The 15,916-nt window shown below is 34.6% G+C and overlaps 1 pseudogene; it reads right to left on the bottom strand.

Moving 5' to 3' along the window:
* Nucleotides 1-7,261: 7,261 nt before the first annotated feature.
* On the bottom strand, nt 7,262-15,595 carry LOC109107971 (annotated as a pseudogene).
* Between the last annotated feature and the right edge of the window lie 321 nt (nt 15,596-15,916).

Raw genomic sequence — 15,916 nt, 5'->3', positions numbered from 1 at the left:
AGAGACTGTCTAAAATTAGGCCAAAACATTCAGAAGAAGTGTAATTCTTGTCAACGTTGTAATAGACTGACTCAAACTATTACAGACTGACTCGTGCTGTTTACTTCATGACTTAAAAGCAATTTGCCAGAGTTATTAACCATTTGTTTTTTTTTTTTTTTTTTTTTTTTTTTACATTTGTTTCATTTTTCTTACTGAATTTTTTTATATACAGTAGCTTGATGATTCTGAATAGGGTTTAAAGACAATTATAGTTCATATATCAAGATATTCATATTTCAAGAAAAGGCGTTCTTCAAAAATCTCTAAATGAATTGGATTAAACAGCAGATTTTCATTGAGAGTACATTCCCTCATATTATGTGACTACATGCCCCATTGTATGTGTTCAATTAACAGTGTGTGTGTTTGTGTGCACATGCGTGTAATAACAGTAAAAGTTTTTTTTTAATGCAAAAAAAATCCTAATTATGTATTTAAAAAATACAAATTATGTGATTAAAAAGTTGAATTTCTGACACAAAAAGTTTTAAGTGTTATAATTTTGACTGTTATAATTGACTTTTTATGTTATACAGTAACTTCGACTTTTATCTCATGACTTAGTATTTCATAATTTCAACTTTATCTCATAATTACAGTATGACGTACTATGTCATAATTTTGACTTTTTATGTCATACAAACAGATACAAGTGTGGCCGGAAGGGTCGTCAGAGGCTCTTCAAGACTGTTTTGACATCACTGACTGGAATATGTTTTAAGCAGGCTACAATAACACCACAGACCTCAAAGAGTACTCAGAGACTGTCACTGCCTACATCACCAAGTGTATTGATGATGTAACAGTCACAAAGACCATCACTGTCTGGGCCAATCAGAACCCTTGGATGACAGGGGAGGTCTACAGACTCCTGAAGACGCAGAACGCTGCCTTCAGAGCTGGAGATGAGGTGGGCCTGAGGATAGCTAGGGCCAACCTGTCCCACGGCTTCAGCGAGGCTAAGAGACAGTACTCCAGGAGGATAGCCCATCGTTTCAGCGACAGCAGAGACACTTGGGGCCTGTGGCAGGGGATACAGACCATTATGGAATACAAGACCCCACTGCAGACCTGTGACAGCAACATCTCCCTGCTGAACGAGCTGAACGCCTTCTTCGCTCGTTTTGAGGAACAAAACAGCACCACTGCACCTCACACTGAACACTGGGGCCCCCCAAGGATGTGTGCTGAGCCCCCTCCTCTTCACTCTGCTGACCCACGACGGCACACTGTCACATAACTCCAACCTCTTTATTAAGTTTGCGGATGACACGACTGTGGTGAGTCTCATTAGCAACAGAGATGAGACAAACTACAGGAGCGAGGTTGGCCAAGAAAGCACAGCAGCATCTCTACTTCCTCCTCAAACTGGGAAGAGCCAGAGCCCCGGCCCCCATCATGTGCACCTTCTATAGAGGCACCATCGAGAGCATTCTGACCAGCTGCATCACTGTGTGGTATGCACCTGCAAACGCGTCCTGCGGGAAGACTCTGCAACGCATAGTGAGAGCAGCTGAGAAGATCATTGGTGTCCTCTCTCCCCTCCCTCCAGGACATTTATGGAACCCGTCTCACTCGTAAAGCCCTCTGCCATTGCAGGTGATCCACTCACCCGTCACACAGCTTCTTCAGTCTGCTGCCATCAGGGAGGAGACTGCGGAGTCTCCAGGCCAGGACCAGCAGACTGACCTCATTCAACTACCTCTTCTGTCAGTTTAAATAAAGAACTGCTCTCTGAGATTTTTGACACTTTAATCAAACTAAGCTCTTTTTGCACTACAATCATTATATCTGCACTGTTTACTTCACTGGTTTGCAGTCTATCTACCATGTGCCTTGTGCTGCTTTACTTATCTTTCTTTTTACATTACCTATTTGTATATTTGTATAGTTGTACTTTATATTTTACTACAGTATCTGTATTTAATGTTCTACTGTTAGTGTTATCTGTATGCACCAAGGGTCTGAGAGTAACGCAATTTCAATTCTCTGTATGTACTGTACATGTGGAAGAATTGACAATAAAGCAGACTTGACTTGATACAGTAGTTTCATCTTTTGTAGTAGTTTCAATAATCATAATTATGACTTATCAACTTTTTATCTCATAATTATGGCTTAGTATGTATATTTCAACTTTTTGCCATATTTTTTTCTTTATGTTGTAATTTAAACTTTTGTCAAATTTTTACCTCTTAATTTCAGTAATGACTTAGCATGCCATAATTTTGACTTTTTATCTCATAATTATGACTATGTTGGATTTATGTCAGTTTTATCACTAATCTCATTATTATAACTTATGTCAGTTTCAACCTTGATTTCATTCTTATCTCTATTATCTCATATTAATGACTTAGTATGTCATAATTTTGACTATTTATCTAATATTTTCTGACTTTATAATCATTTTAACTTTTTATGTCATAATTTTAACCATGATCTTATTCCTATCTCTTTTATCTCAAAATGAATACTTAGTGTGTAATAATGGTGATTTCTAAGAAATAATTTGGGCTTTTTTGTCTCTTTTTTTCTAGTGATTTTTTTTTATTATATTTTTTATATATATTGTTGTCAATTTTTTGTTTGTTTTATGTTGAATACATGTTTTGGTGAGATTCTCTCTTGATCGTGAGTGTAGATCGCGGCAGTATTTTCTCCTCCAGCACTTAATTCAGTGTGTGTGGTGTTTGTTTGTGTGTGTGTTTTCTCAGTCTGCTTTGTATGTTTATTTACGTAAGCTTTGCAGAGCTTCACAACTGCTGCTCACACACCACACACATCAAACTATCAAATGCTCATTCCTTTGAAACATTTATTTAATGTTAATTGTCCCAGTTATTTGATTAACTTGTTTAATGTTATTTTTAAAAGTTTAAAAAGTTGTAATGAAAATCAACTCATAAAAACTGTAAAAAGTAGTAATGATAAGATGTGACACAAATGAATTTGATCATATAGTTTCATCTCTTTTCGTTTTTTTAAAAATTTTTAAGGAGGGAAATTTTTTTGATGTTTTTTTTCTTTCTTCTTCTTCTTCTTCAGTATTACAGCATTCATTAAAAATGCAATGATGGCTATATATTTTATTTACGTATTTGTTTATTTCTTATAATTTTTTACAATTTATTTTTATATTTTTAAAATGTTATTGTTTTGTCATTTTTAATGTCTATTTAGGTTTTTATATTTCAGTTTTAGTTTTAGTTATTTTAGGACATCAAGTTAAACTAAACAAAATGAGAAATGTTGCCTTGGCAACTTGCTGAAATAAAATAAGTTTTCTTTTATTTAAGTTCAAGTAACAGATTTTTTTAATGCATCTAGCTTTAGTTTTAATTAGTTTATACATGAAGTTTGTTCTTTCCATTTTCTGACCTATTTCAGGGGCAAGTTCAAGCTCAAGGGTTTGAACGACATGTTTCCTGGAAACATTGTGCAACAGTGTGCAACACGGTCTGAGATACGTTTTCACTTGTTTGGTGGGTGTATCAAACATGTCAGGCCAGTCAGCAGCAGCATGTGTATAAACCATGCGGTATTAAAGAGACACCTTGCACAATGTAATTAACATCAAAATAAATTCACAAGAGCAAGTATATTGTTTGCACATGTTTATTTACATTAAAGGCAAAATAACTGAAATAATAAGAGCACAATTATAGATCTTGAACTTCTTTAAGTCGGTCTAAATATCATTTAGTAATTGCAATGTCTTCTGGTCCATATCCTTTCCCTAGGAAGGTGTGCTAAATACTGACATATTTATATGTTTTGCTATTGTATTATGGAGTCACACTTTCATAAACTTTTCTATACCCCTCTGATTATATAATGGTAAATATTACAGTATCATAGCACAAGAACAGTGATCAGCAATAATGATAAGCCTACTCACAATTAAAATAATAAGGTCATATAGATCATAACACAGTCTCTGAGGTAAGAAGTGGATTATTCTTCACCTAAAATTTTTGATGTTTGAGTGTTGGATGTTGGGTATTAGTAATTACAGTTTCCACAAATCCCTTCACTCGATTGAGATGTTCTCTTTTATTCTGGAGGGCAACGGCAGGGACTGTAACGTAGAGCGTATTTTGCAGTATTAAACACGTATTTAAACCATTTTCATCATGTTTCTTCAAAAAGAACACAAAGAATGGCCTTCTCAGCTGCCATAGTTGCAATTCTTGCATCATCAGAACAGGGTGTTAAACGCACCACCGTTTCCGTTTAAAAAACGTTTTGCACCGTTTTTGTTGGGGCTGAACGCAGCCCAGCTCTTGTCTCTAATAATCCTGATAAGTGGAATCAGGTGTGTTTGATTAGAGAGTGCATGCTGGGAGCTTCAGGCTTGAGAACTGCATATCAACCTTTCTTGCAAGTTAGTTTCAGTTTTATGTTTGCATTCCTATTCAGCTCAGCGGCTCAGTGAGGCATACTGTATGTGAAATGAAATTTGTCATCTTGTTATGAACTATTGAACATGAACACCATCTCAAACCTTCAGTAGTATGACGTCAACAACAGCAGATGGGAAACAATGTAAGCCCATTTGACATTTTTAATAGTCCTACAATAATTAAATACTTCAGATTTATTTTGTTGCTTGAAAACTATAGTTAATTACTAAAAGCTGTACATGGCTACTTTTGAATGCTCATCAACAAAATAATATGGTTTTTGACAGCAGAATGATAATTGCTGTAGTTACGAGGTTCAACAGAATTGGACTGACCCATGTTATGTAACTTAAGGCATATTTCTTGCATCTTTTGAAATTTATTTTTTTTATTTTTTTGTGTTTGTTTTGTTTATGTGTATTTTAATGGTTATTCCAGTTTCTTGCTCTATAGATGTCTGCTTTAATAAAGTAAAAACCTTAACTAATTGAAATCAACATACTTAGTTGATTAATTGCATTAAGAAACGCAAACATTTTTTTTTATATTACAAGTTACAGGTATTAGAAGTGAAATGTTAAAATATGCACTAATTTGCATACATTCTCCAGAAAATAAATCTATACATTAGATAAAGACAGGTTCCAAATTCTTGTTTCATTTCGTTGATATACTAGAGTTAAAAGTTATACAGAAGGGATTTTGGAGGATCTCTTTCATCAATCCGTGAATCAGAAAATACCGTCAACAGAAAAAATTATTAGAAAAAAAAAAAAAAGTACAACATCAGGGAAACAAACCCCTCAATAAAAACCTTTAGAATATAGATATGAATAACACTGTAAATTTTAGTGTAAGTGCTGCTGAATGAGGATGAAAACATCCTTTAAAAATATGTATTATAACTGAAATCTACAGATGCAAAAAGATAAAGTGTGATCAAAAAAAAAAAAAAAAAATTATTTTTAAATATACAGCTCTATATAAACCTTCAGAAAATATATAGGAATAAAACTGTTTATAAGTGGAGTGTTTGTAAGAAGGGGAGAAAAACTCATTTTGAGAACACACCCTTTAAAAATATGTAATAAAAACAAGTCTTATAGCATGCTTTTTGCAACTAGATCTGCACTCCATAAGCAAAATAATTCTCTTCATGTTTAATTTGTGGATGGTACACCTCTAAAGAATGTTGAGGAGTTTAAATATCTAGGCCTTTGGCTCGACTCCCAGCTTACCTTTAGAACTCACATAGATTCTATTGTAAAAAACATAAATTGTAGTTTAAGAATATTATACCGCTCAATTAATTGTTTTACAAAACAGATTAGATTAAAAATTATTACTCAACTATTATTGCCCATAATTGATTATGCGGATGTTGTTTATCAGAACACAGCTGCTATCAATCTTAAACCTTTGAATGTGATTTATAATAGTATATGCAGGTTTCTTTTGAGGTGTCCATTTAGAACACATCACTGCCAAATGTATCAGTCATTGAATCTTCTTTCACTAAATTCTAGACGGCAGTTTCACTGGTTGCAGTTTGTTTACAAATGCATTTTTTCAAACTATCCATCTTATCTGAAACCAATATTTGATTCCATACCAAACATCTTATAGCCTAAGAGACACTGACTATCTTTTCTTTTCTGTACCAAAGATATCCAAGGAAAGTGGGAGGAGAGCATTTAAATTTAAAGCCCCTTCTGATTGGAATGCTTTACCTAGGTCTTTTAGATCAATTTCCTCCTTCTACCAGTTTAATATGTCTCTTCTTAATCATTTGCATACCAGTTGCAACTGTTTTTTCTAATGTTTGACATGAATATATTTGTCTATATGAATGACTCTAATTGTTTGTTTAATTTCTAATGGTTGAATTGGAGACTAAATGGGTGGTTTTGATGTGATGGAGAGCTTTTGTCTTTGTTTTGTTAGTATGTAGGTATGTATGTGAAGTATGTTTTGTTTTTGTTTTGGGTTTTTTTCCCCTCGAAAACGAGATGTTACATCTCAAGGGGTTTTCCTCTTCACAATAAATTTGACACTTATGTACTCTTTTTGGAGATGAAGATTTATAAATTTGTATTATAATTGAAGATTAAGATTGATTTTTGGATGTTTTCATTCCACTAATCTGAAACAACACATTATGGAAAGCCAAACAGTCCAAAATCTCAAAACTGACCAGTACTTGAAAAAAAGAATTTTTGCGATTAGTTTCTTGGGGTAAATATGGAAGACCGTTTCCGCCACTGAATAAAAAAAGCTAATTGCGACTTTTTTTTCTCATAATTGTGTGATACAAACTCAAAATTGTGAGTTAAAAAATCATAATTGTGAAATATAAACTCGCAATTCTGAGAAATAAATTCAGAACTGTGAGATAAAGTCAGAAATGTTAGCGATAAACTCACAATTCTGACTTTTTTTCTCAGAATTTATCTCACAATTCTCACTTTATAACTAGCAATTCTGAGAAAAAGTCAGATTTGTGAGAAAAAAAGTCAGAATTAGGAGTTTTTATCTCGCTATTGTGACTTTATATCTCACAATTCTGACTTTATATCTCGCAATTGTGATTTTATATCCCACAATTCTGTGAAAAAAAGTCAGAATTGTGAGATAAAAAGTTGCAATAACCTTTTTTTTTTGTAGCAGAAATGGACTTCCATAGGTAAATGCAATGTTTGTTTGGCTTTATAAACTAAAATTGTCTGTAGTAATTGACGCATGTTTAGATGCTTTTATTTTAACGCAAAACATTTTTAATGCTGACATGACAAACTAAAATCCAAAACACTTCATAAGTCAAACTATTTAATGAACAAACTCAGCAGTTATGAACAGCTTAATATTAACAACATCTGTCACACAATACAATGAAATCGATGTTCAGCATATGATAAATGACACAGAAACATTGAACAGATGTGCTGGTGTGTTTCTGTGCTGGTTACAGCTTACAAAAGATTTACCAAGATGTATTTGCTACACAGATTCAAACAGTCTGTCCATAGTATAAAAATTAAAGGCAATTGACCGTCGAGCTGTCAGTCAAAGACTGCACCGATTTTAATACCAAAGACATTGTCAAAGTTTTAGTGTGCAAATTATAAATTTAATTTGCAATTACAGGGAATACATAACAAATCTACACTGTACAAAACAACATCTTCATACCACTGAGAAATACTTATCCTGAGACCTGGTACGCAAAGAGTCCTCTGATAATACACCGTGTTTATGGAACTATAAGTATGGACGGTTTGTGCTATTCAACACTATGCATCATGTGTGGATGAATGCAATAGTGCAAAAATACTCATATTTATCATACTTTTAAGAACATTTTCTTCTGAAAACAGTCAGGATTTAGTTGTGGCACAGGAATGTGAAACATATACAAACATGGAAGCGTTTATCATTACAGCAAATATAGAACAATTAAGGAATCATGGTAAAACAACTGTGTAATGCATGAATCTCATTCAGCCTGTTAAGAACACGTCATTCATATTTCACTCCAAAATAAAAATAAAAATCATAGGTTTTGCATCGTGACATTTTCATGACAATAAAGCACATTTCTCCCAAATTCTCATTACTGTAATGCATCAGTATGTTTTTTTAAAGTTCTGTAATTTTCATTTGTTTTCATACCTATAACACTATTTTTGTACTACACTGCAGCATAAAACAGGATACTGCAGCAAAGATATAGACAAGTCACAAAGAAAACAGTTATACAATTTAATTAAAAAAATTATCATTGAGGAAGTACAACAAATACTACCATGATACATAAATATTTTAATATTTAAATACATTTACATCACTGTGTAAAGTTTTAATGTTTTCGAAAGAAGTCACCAAGGCTGCATTTATTTGATTAAAAATACAGTAAAAATAGAAAATGTACTTAAGTTTTATTCTCCTCCTTTGGGGTGGGTGGGTTTGCTGAAGGTTGTGACTTTTTATGTTTGTGTCCACCCTTAGTAGTGGTTATTAGAAAAAAAAGGAATGTATTGATTTATTAATACTGCTCTTTCATTGTATTTTGTATATTCCAATAAAAAATACAGTAAAAATAGCAATATTGTGAAATATTATCATTTAAAACAACTGATTTATATTTTAATATCTTTTTAAATGTAATTTATTCCTTTGATGCAAAGCTGAATTTTCAGCATCATTACTCCAGTCTTCAGTGTCACATGATCCTACGTCACAATGATTTCTGAGGGATCATGTGATACTGTATGTGTTTAATCAGCATGAACTATGTAACATGAATTATTTATTAACAAGCTGTATTTTTTCTTTCTTTCTTTTTTTTGGTGGCATATGCCAGTTTCTTTCCCCATTTTTTTGAGAGATTCATCCTAATACATCGTAAACATTATTATTTTATTTTTTTTCATAATTTCAGCATTAAAATTATTCTAAAATTATGCGCATTTATATTTTTGGCACTTATGGAAAATGTAATGTTAAAGGTGGGGTATGTATTTTTTCAAAAACGTTTTAGAAAACTGACTCGGGCCGAGTACCAAAACAAACTTGTAGCCAATCAGCAGTAAGGGGCGTGTCTACTACTGATGGGGTCGAGAAAGAGAGCGTTTAGTGCACAGGACGGACATTAGCCGACCCATGCGACGACAGAAAGATTGAGATGGCGGATAAAAAACAAAAGAGGTAAACGTCTGCGGAACAAAAGAAGGCTTACGATAAGGCAAGAAGTAGGACCTGTGTAAATATCGGATCAGTTTTCCTGCGCTGGATAGAACTCAAGAAGCAAGAAGGCCTGCGATCAGATGCTGAGGTTGCTTTGTTTCTTCTCGATAGGGGAGTAACATTGGTTTTGCTTTGTTTCACAGAACTAATATATGCTGTTAAAAACACATTTAACTTATATTACCATTGTAACACACGTTACTTTCACTTATTGATGACATCATTCCCTGGCACAGCAGATTACGCCAATCGTTGTCTGGGTTGCATATGTATGTGTGGGGCGGAGCTATCAAAATAGGGGCGAGACCCTTTTGGGGTAGGGGCGTGTTTGTTTTGGTGATTTGAAATATCAACATTGGCTATCAGAAATCATTGACCCCACCTTTAAAGAAGGTCTGTCAATGTTTGGCATCAAATTTCCACAATATATTTAAGCAACTACTCTTAAAATCTAAACTGAACGGAACTGCAGCGAGAAGCAGGTAAAATGCGAGGAAAGCGCTAAATGGACAAACCACGGTCTGCATGCATGATGCAGAAATCAGCCGATAGCTGGCGCTGCTTGGCACATCCTACAGATATGGCAGTTTCCTCTTGTTTTTGGTGGCGACTGCAGTGGCATTGTGCAGCGATATTATGTTCCCTCAGTAGTGTTCTGCGCCTGTGGTTTGCGTTTCCTCACTGAACTCTCTGCTGCCCCCTCTGACGGAGGCTGATCACTGCCAGCGGCGGCTCCATCGCTTATCGCTCCTTCCTCTTCAGTCGACTCGTCTCCAGACACACGCTCACTCTCGTTGTCCAGGTCAGATGTGTGTTTCTCCTCCATGAGGATGTCCTCCACCTCTTCCTCTGACACTTCCTCTTTTACTATCACAACTGCACAGATACAAAGATTGAAATGATTTAGCATTCATTATATTACAGAAGGTTCAAAAACACCACGTAAAGCTGAACTGGGCTGAGTTATTAATTAAACTACTCAAGTAAAGACATAAAAATGACACAAAAAAGACTAAAACTAACAATAATTAAAATGAAAATGTAAAATACAACATTAAAAACTAATGCAATTTTTTAATAAAAACTATTATACTAAAATAACACTGAAACTGGGCATAAAATATTCACAATATATTTCCAATGATTTCACTAGCATTTTAAAATAGAAGCAACAGAATTTCAATTAATTTCTGTGAATGAGTTCCTATTTAAAGTGTTGATAATACTTTATTAAACTGTTAACATTAAATGCAACTGAACTAATATAAACTAACAATGTACATTTGTATTTTATTAATGAACATTATCATTAATAAATACTGTACCAAATGCATATAGCCTAATTGTTAGTTAATGCAATTTAGTAAATGTATTAACTAATATTAAATAATTGTGATACCAAAAATAAGGTGCAATAAGCAGTGATAAAAGTTTCAAATAACATTGATACAATGAAATATTTGAAGTAAAATGAAACATAATTTAGATAATTAGTGCAGAGTAAATAATAAGTGTGTTTCTAATCTCACCTGTTTTGTCTTCTCTGTGCTTTGGTCTGGATGGCCAAATGCAGTCAGCGATCAAAACCAGCATCTAATTGAGATAAATTTACCATTAGACAGAGTAATTATCCCAAACCCAGCAGCTGAAGTTCACTTTTGAAAGTTTGATCCACTACATGCGAGAACCACCCACCGGATCCTCAAAAGAGCCGCAGAATCGACTAGTGTTACACAACTCGCCGTTGTATAATGAAGGAACTTCTTTTTCAAATGTATTATATAATTCCTTCTGCTGCAAGTCATCATGTATCAGTACAGTATGTGCGATCTGCTTCATAGAGCTCTTGCATCAGATGAAGTCAAGTGCACTTTGTTGGTTCCCTTTGGTAAATGGTCTTTTTAGATCTGTAGCAGCACGGATGCGCCGCTCCGCAGGAATATTTGTAGCATGAGATACTTTCACTGCAAAGAGTAAAGCATTTCACTTTAGGCTTGGAGCATGAATAATACATTAAACCCATCTAACACTGTGAAAAATTATGTTTTTAAACTCACCAGGCCGAGCATCAGTCCCATAAAAGAGCGTAATGATGCGTGGCATAAAACTCATGATGTCAAAAATAAGTGTCACATAAGAGCCCCAGGAAGGGATACCGAGTGTATTCGTCAGGTACGTGTGGATTTGCTGTGTTGAATGAACAAAATAGGAATATATTTAATACAAAACGACAAGATCAGATTCAGACTTGACAGGATTCTTCATGAAATAGAACTCCATTTGGTAGATGAAAGCATAAAGTGACCAGAAACGACATAAGAGCATCAATAACACTTTACATTAGAAAATAAGATTAATAAACACTTTTGAAGTATTTTTCATTGTTAGCTGATGCTAACAAATAGAATCCTATTATTAAGTGTTACAAAATTGCTCCAAGTCAAACAAATAGCTTCAGACATGGAAATTAAAGGAAAAGTTCACCCAAAAATGAAAATTTGCTGAAAATGTATCACTCTCAGGCCATCCAAGATGTAGATGAGTTTGTTTCTTCATCAGATTTGGAAAAATGTAGCACTGAATCACTTGCTCACTAATGGATACTCTGCAGTGAATGGGTGCCGTCAGAATGAGAGTCCAAACAGCTCCAGTCCATCAGTTAATGTCTTATGAAGAGAAAAGCTGAAACAAATCCAGCATTAAGATGTTTTGATCTTCAAACCGTTGCTAAAATAAGAGTTGTAAATGCTGTTTGATCTGTGCAGATATCTCTCCTGATTCACACCAGAACATTGTTTCACTGGAAGAAGCATTACTATAGATTATGGACTTGGATTTTAGTTAAAAATGTCTTATTGATGGATTGGTTTCAGCTTTATTTCTTTTTAAGATTTTTATTGTTCTGAATGGATTTATGTGGTGTTCTGGAGTGCTGTGGATTATTGTGGATTATTGTGATTTGTTTATCAGCTGTTTGGACTCTCATTCTGACGGCACCCATTCACTGCAGAGCATCCATTGCTGAGACACTGATGCAATGCTACATTTCTCCAAACCTGTTACTTTTATACATCTAATTTTGAGCAAATTTTCATTTTTGGCTTTTTAAAAGACAATACCACAGATCAAACTGCAAAATATTTCTTACTCTGATATACACGGAAAGACGAAACAGATTAGCCATTCCTGACATTCTGTAAAAGAATAAAATGGTTTTAAGCAAGGAGTTAAATTAAAAATGTATTCAATTCGAACAACTTAATTTTATACAGTAAGCAAACACATCAGCCCTTTTTTTCCCAGACAGAAAAGGTTGTATTTACAGAAGAGAGGATGGAGACTTCCATCCTGGCACCGGCTCAACCATCGCCCACTTTTTCTGCTCAACATATGCCTGGATATCCTCAATAGTCCGTGATGAAACATATTTGCGGAAATTTCCATCTTTAGCGCTGTGGATAAGATGGGTTGTTCAATATTATACTTTAAATTAATACATGCTATTTTTAATCAATTTATGTTGATTAATGGTATTTTTTTTAAAGAAAGTTTTGTCTATAAGAGAGTTGTTTGGAATATAAATTCATCCATCTGAGGACTTACTGAAATATAGTCGGCAGTGTTGTAACCAACAAGAAACCCTCCCACTCAGACCTGCAGAACAAAAGAAGAGAAGATGGATATATTGATGCAGAAACACAGATAGAAGAGCGAGCACATCCTATACCGGCCAAAGAAAATCCCTTCGGCATGGGATGAGGCGGTGACGGTCTATAGCAGCGACATGTAATCTAAGAGGTAATCTTGTGCATGACAGCTTTCTGACAGTAAAAGGCGTTTTCTCCCCGGCAGCTGAGATTTCCACAGAAACACACAAGGAGACGCCATTCAAGCCCCGCTGCAGGTGGAAGCACAGGACAACACACTCTGCATCATTAGCTGCTTTAATGCATTTAAAATGCAATTAGCGTTCAAAGGGAATCGTCTAAACGGGTCTGGATGTAAAGGTATTAATAATAAAGGCTTTCATCTGCTTGTGATGTCACTCAATGGCACACATCAAATATAGCTGATAATCAACTGCAGGAGGAATTGAAATGAGCGAGTGTTAAAAGTCTAATTCCTTCTAAAGCCCCACAGTTAGTTCATTTGAACCACAATGACTAAACGTAAAGAGCTCTTGTGTTGCAAACATTCCAGCAGTGTCTGAATATAAAATGCTTCAGAACACACTGGCTGTTGATCAGACAACCGGATGTCGCAACTACGAGCGATCTCATGCTCATGCCTTGATGATAGTATTCATACGCACAACTGTCATTATTCTGCAGTGGTCTTTGAATGTTTGCCACACATCCTGTTTTAATAATATTAAGCATCCACTGCTCTTGAAGGTCGGACTTTTTGTTTTAACTCAGCTTATGGATAAGTGTGTAGAGTTGTTGCCACACTGTCCACGCAGTGCATTCACTGCTTAACAAAAAAAAAGAATATATGTATAGCATATGTTTATTTAAAAATTACCATATATAAACCCGTAACTATATGATGTAATTTGTTGTATATATCACAAAGAGACAACAGAAACACACAAGAGAGACGCCATTCAAGCCCCGCTGCAGGTGGAAGCACAGGACAACACACTCTGCATCATTAGCTGCTTTAATGCATTTGGATTCATTTATAGTTGGGTCTGGATGTAAAGGTATTAATAATAAAGGCTTTCATCTGCTTGTGATGTCACTCAATGGCACACATCAAATATAGCTGATAATAACTGCAGGAGGAATTGAAATGAGTGACGTGTTAAAAGTCTAATTCCTTCTAAAGCCCCACAGTAGTTCATTTGAACCACATGACTAAACGTAAAGAGCTCTGTGTGCAAACAATCCAGCAGTGTCTGATATAAATGTCAGACACACTGCTGTTGATCAGACCGGATGCAAACTAGGCGCTCATGCTGATGAGAGTATCATACGCACGTAATTATTTGCAGTGGCTTTGAATGTGCCACATCCTGTTTTATAATATTAGCATCACTGCTGAAGACTTTTGTTTTAACTCAGCTATTGTATAATGTGAAGATGTCGTTCCACTGCATTGCATTCACTTGCTTTAACAAAAAAAATATATGTATTAGCATATCGTTATTTAAAATACAATATATAAACCAGTAACTATTATGATGTATTTTGTTGTATATATAAAAAACAATAAATAATAATACTAATATATATATATATATATATATATATATATATATATATATATATATATATATATATATATATATATATATATATATATATATATATATATATATATATACACCCCACAAATAATAATTTACCAATTTTGTTTTAATAAAAAAAATCATTAAAATATAAAAATGTTATATTATTAAAATGTATTATTGTTATTACTAATTGAATTTCCTGTATTATATTATATTATATATATATATAATGTGTGTGTGTATAAACACGCACGAGATAGATAGATACTTAAGGACTTGAAATGATTTGCATTTTAATATCAAAACTGTATCATATACAGTAAGAAGCAATAGTCAGACCTGGTTGTTGTGTAACGTCGACTCTGCCCACTGATATACCCAGACTTTCACTTTGTCTTCCAAGACTCTCCCAGTCTGTTTGTAAATGCTGGCACGCCGGACACCACGGAGCATAACTGATAAAACACATGAGACAGATCGATTCAACTACATGCAAGCATAAAACATATTTAACTCGCTGCATAGTGAACCTAAAGGTGGGTGTAACCCTGATGATGTGAACATGTCCACTATAGGCCATTATTTACACAATAACATCGACAATATTTGTGCAAATAGATGTTTAATGCATAACTTGACGATTTGAAACGATTTGCGTGCATTTATATGTATTATTATTGATTTATAAACACTTCCGGTTATAACAACACACACACGTCACCGCAAAGCAGACATTGTTATTGTTTTTATTTCGATACATTGTTTCAGTATAAATCGTAACACTGTTGCAGCGCGCGGCAGATCAAAGCGTCATCGAATCGCAGCGCTATTAATCTGATCACTGACACATGAATCCTGCTGAGATCTGATCACACACACATCCTGTACTCACAATTTGATCATCCACTCGCCCTGCAGGATGAGCGTCCAGTTGGCGTCGGTCACCGTCAGCACATCACTAGCGTCCGTCTGCGCGATCAGTCGAGCCGCGAGCGTCAGGAACACAGCACAGATCCAGCAGGAGCTTCTGCCATATTTCTGCATGTCAGCGCGTCTCAGACTGACTCTCAGTCCCGCCATATTGCTGCTGCTGCAGGAGCACATGATTCAACACAAGCAGGAAGCAGCAGCAGCGGCGGCGGCGCTTTGAGCTCAACTCGACAGATGTGCAGGAAGCACCTCTGCAGCCTGTATACACGCTGTGTGCAAGGACACTAATCTTCAATATGTTTCATGTATTTAAATCATACTATATATTAAATATCATGTACAACATTTTTGTCAATATATTAAAAAATTATACGGAACATTATTGTGTATGTATTTTTGTAATATATGTCTATATATAATATATTAGTGCTGTCAAACTATTTATCGCATCCAAAATAAGTTGTTTACATAATGTGTGTGTGTACTGTCTATATGTATGTATGTATATATAAATACACATATATGCATGTATATATTTAAGAAAAATATTACGTTTATA

The sequence above is a fragment of the Cyprinus carpio genome, chromosome B17 (assembly GCF_018340385.1).
Source record: "Cyprinus carpio isolate SPL01 chromosome B17, ASM1834038v1, whole genome shotgun sequence".
NCBI classification, from domain to species: Eukaryota; Metazoa; Chordata; class Actinopteri; order Cypriniformes; family Cyprinidae; genus Cyprinus; species Cyprinus carpio.
This window is presented reverse-complemented; position numbering and strand designations above follow the sequence as displayed.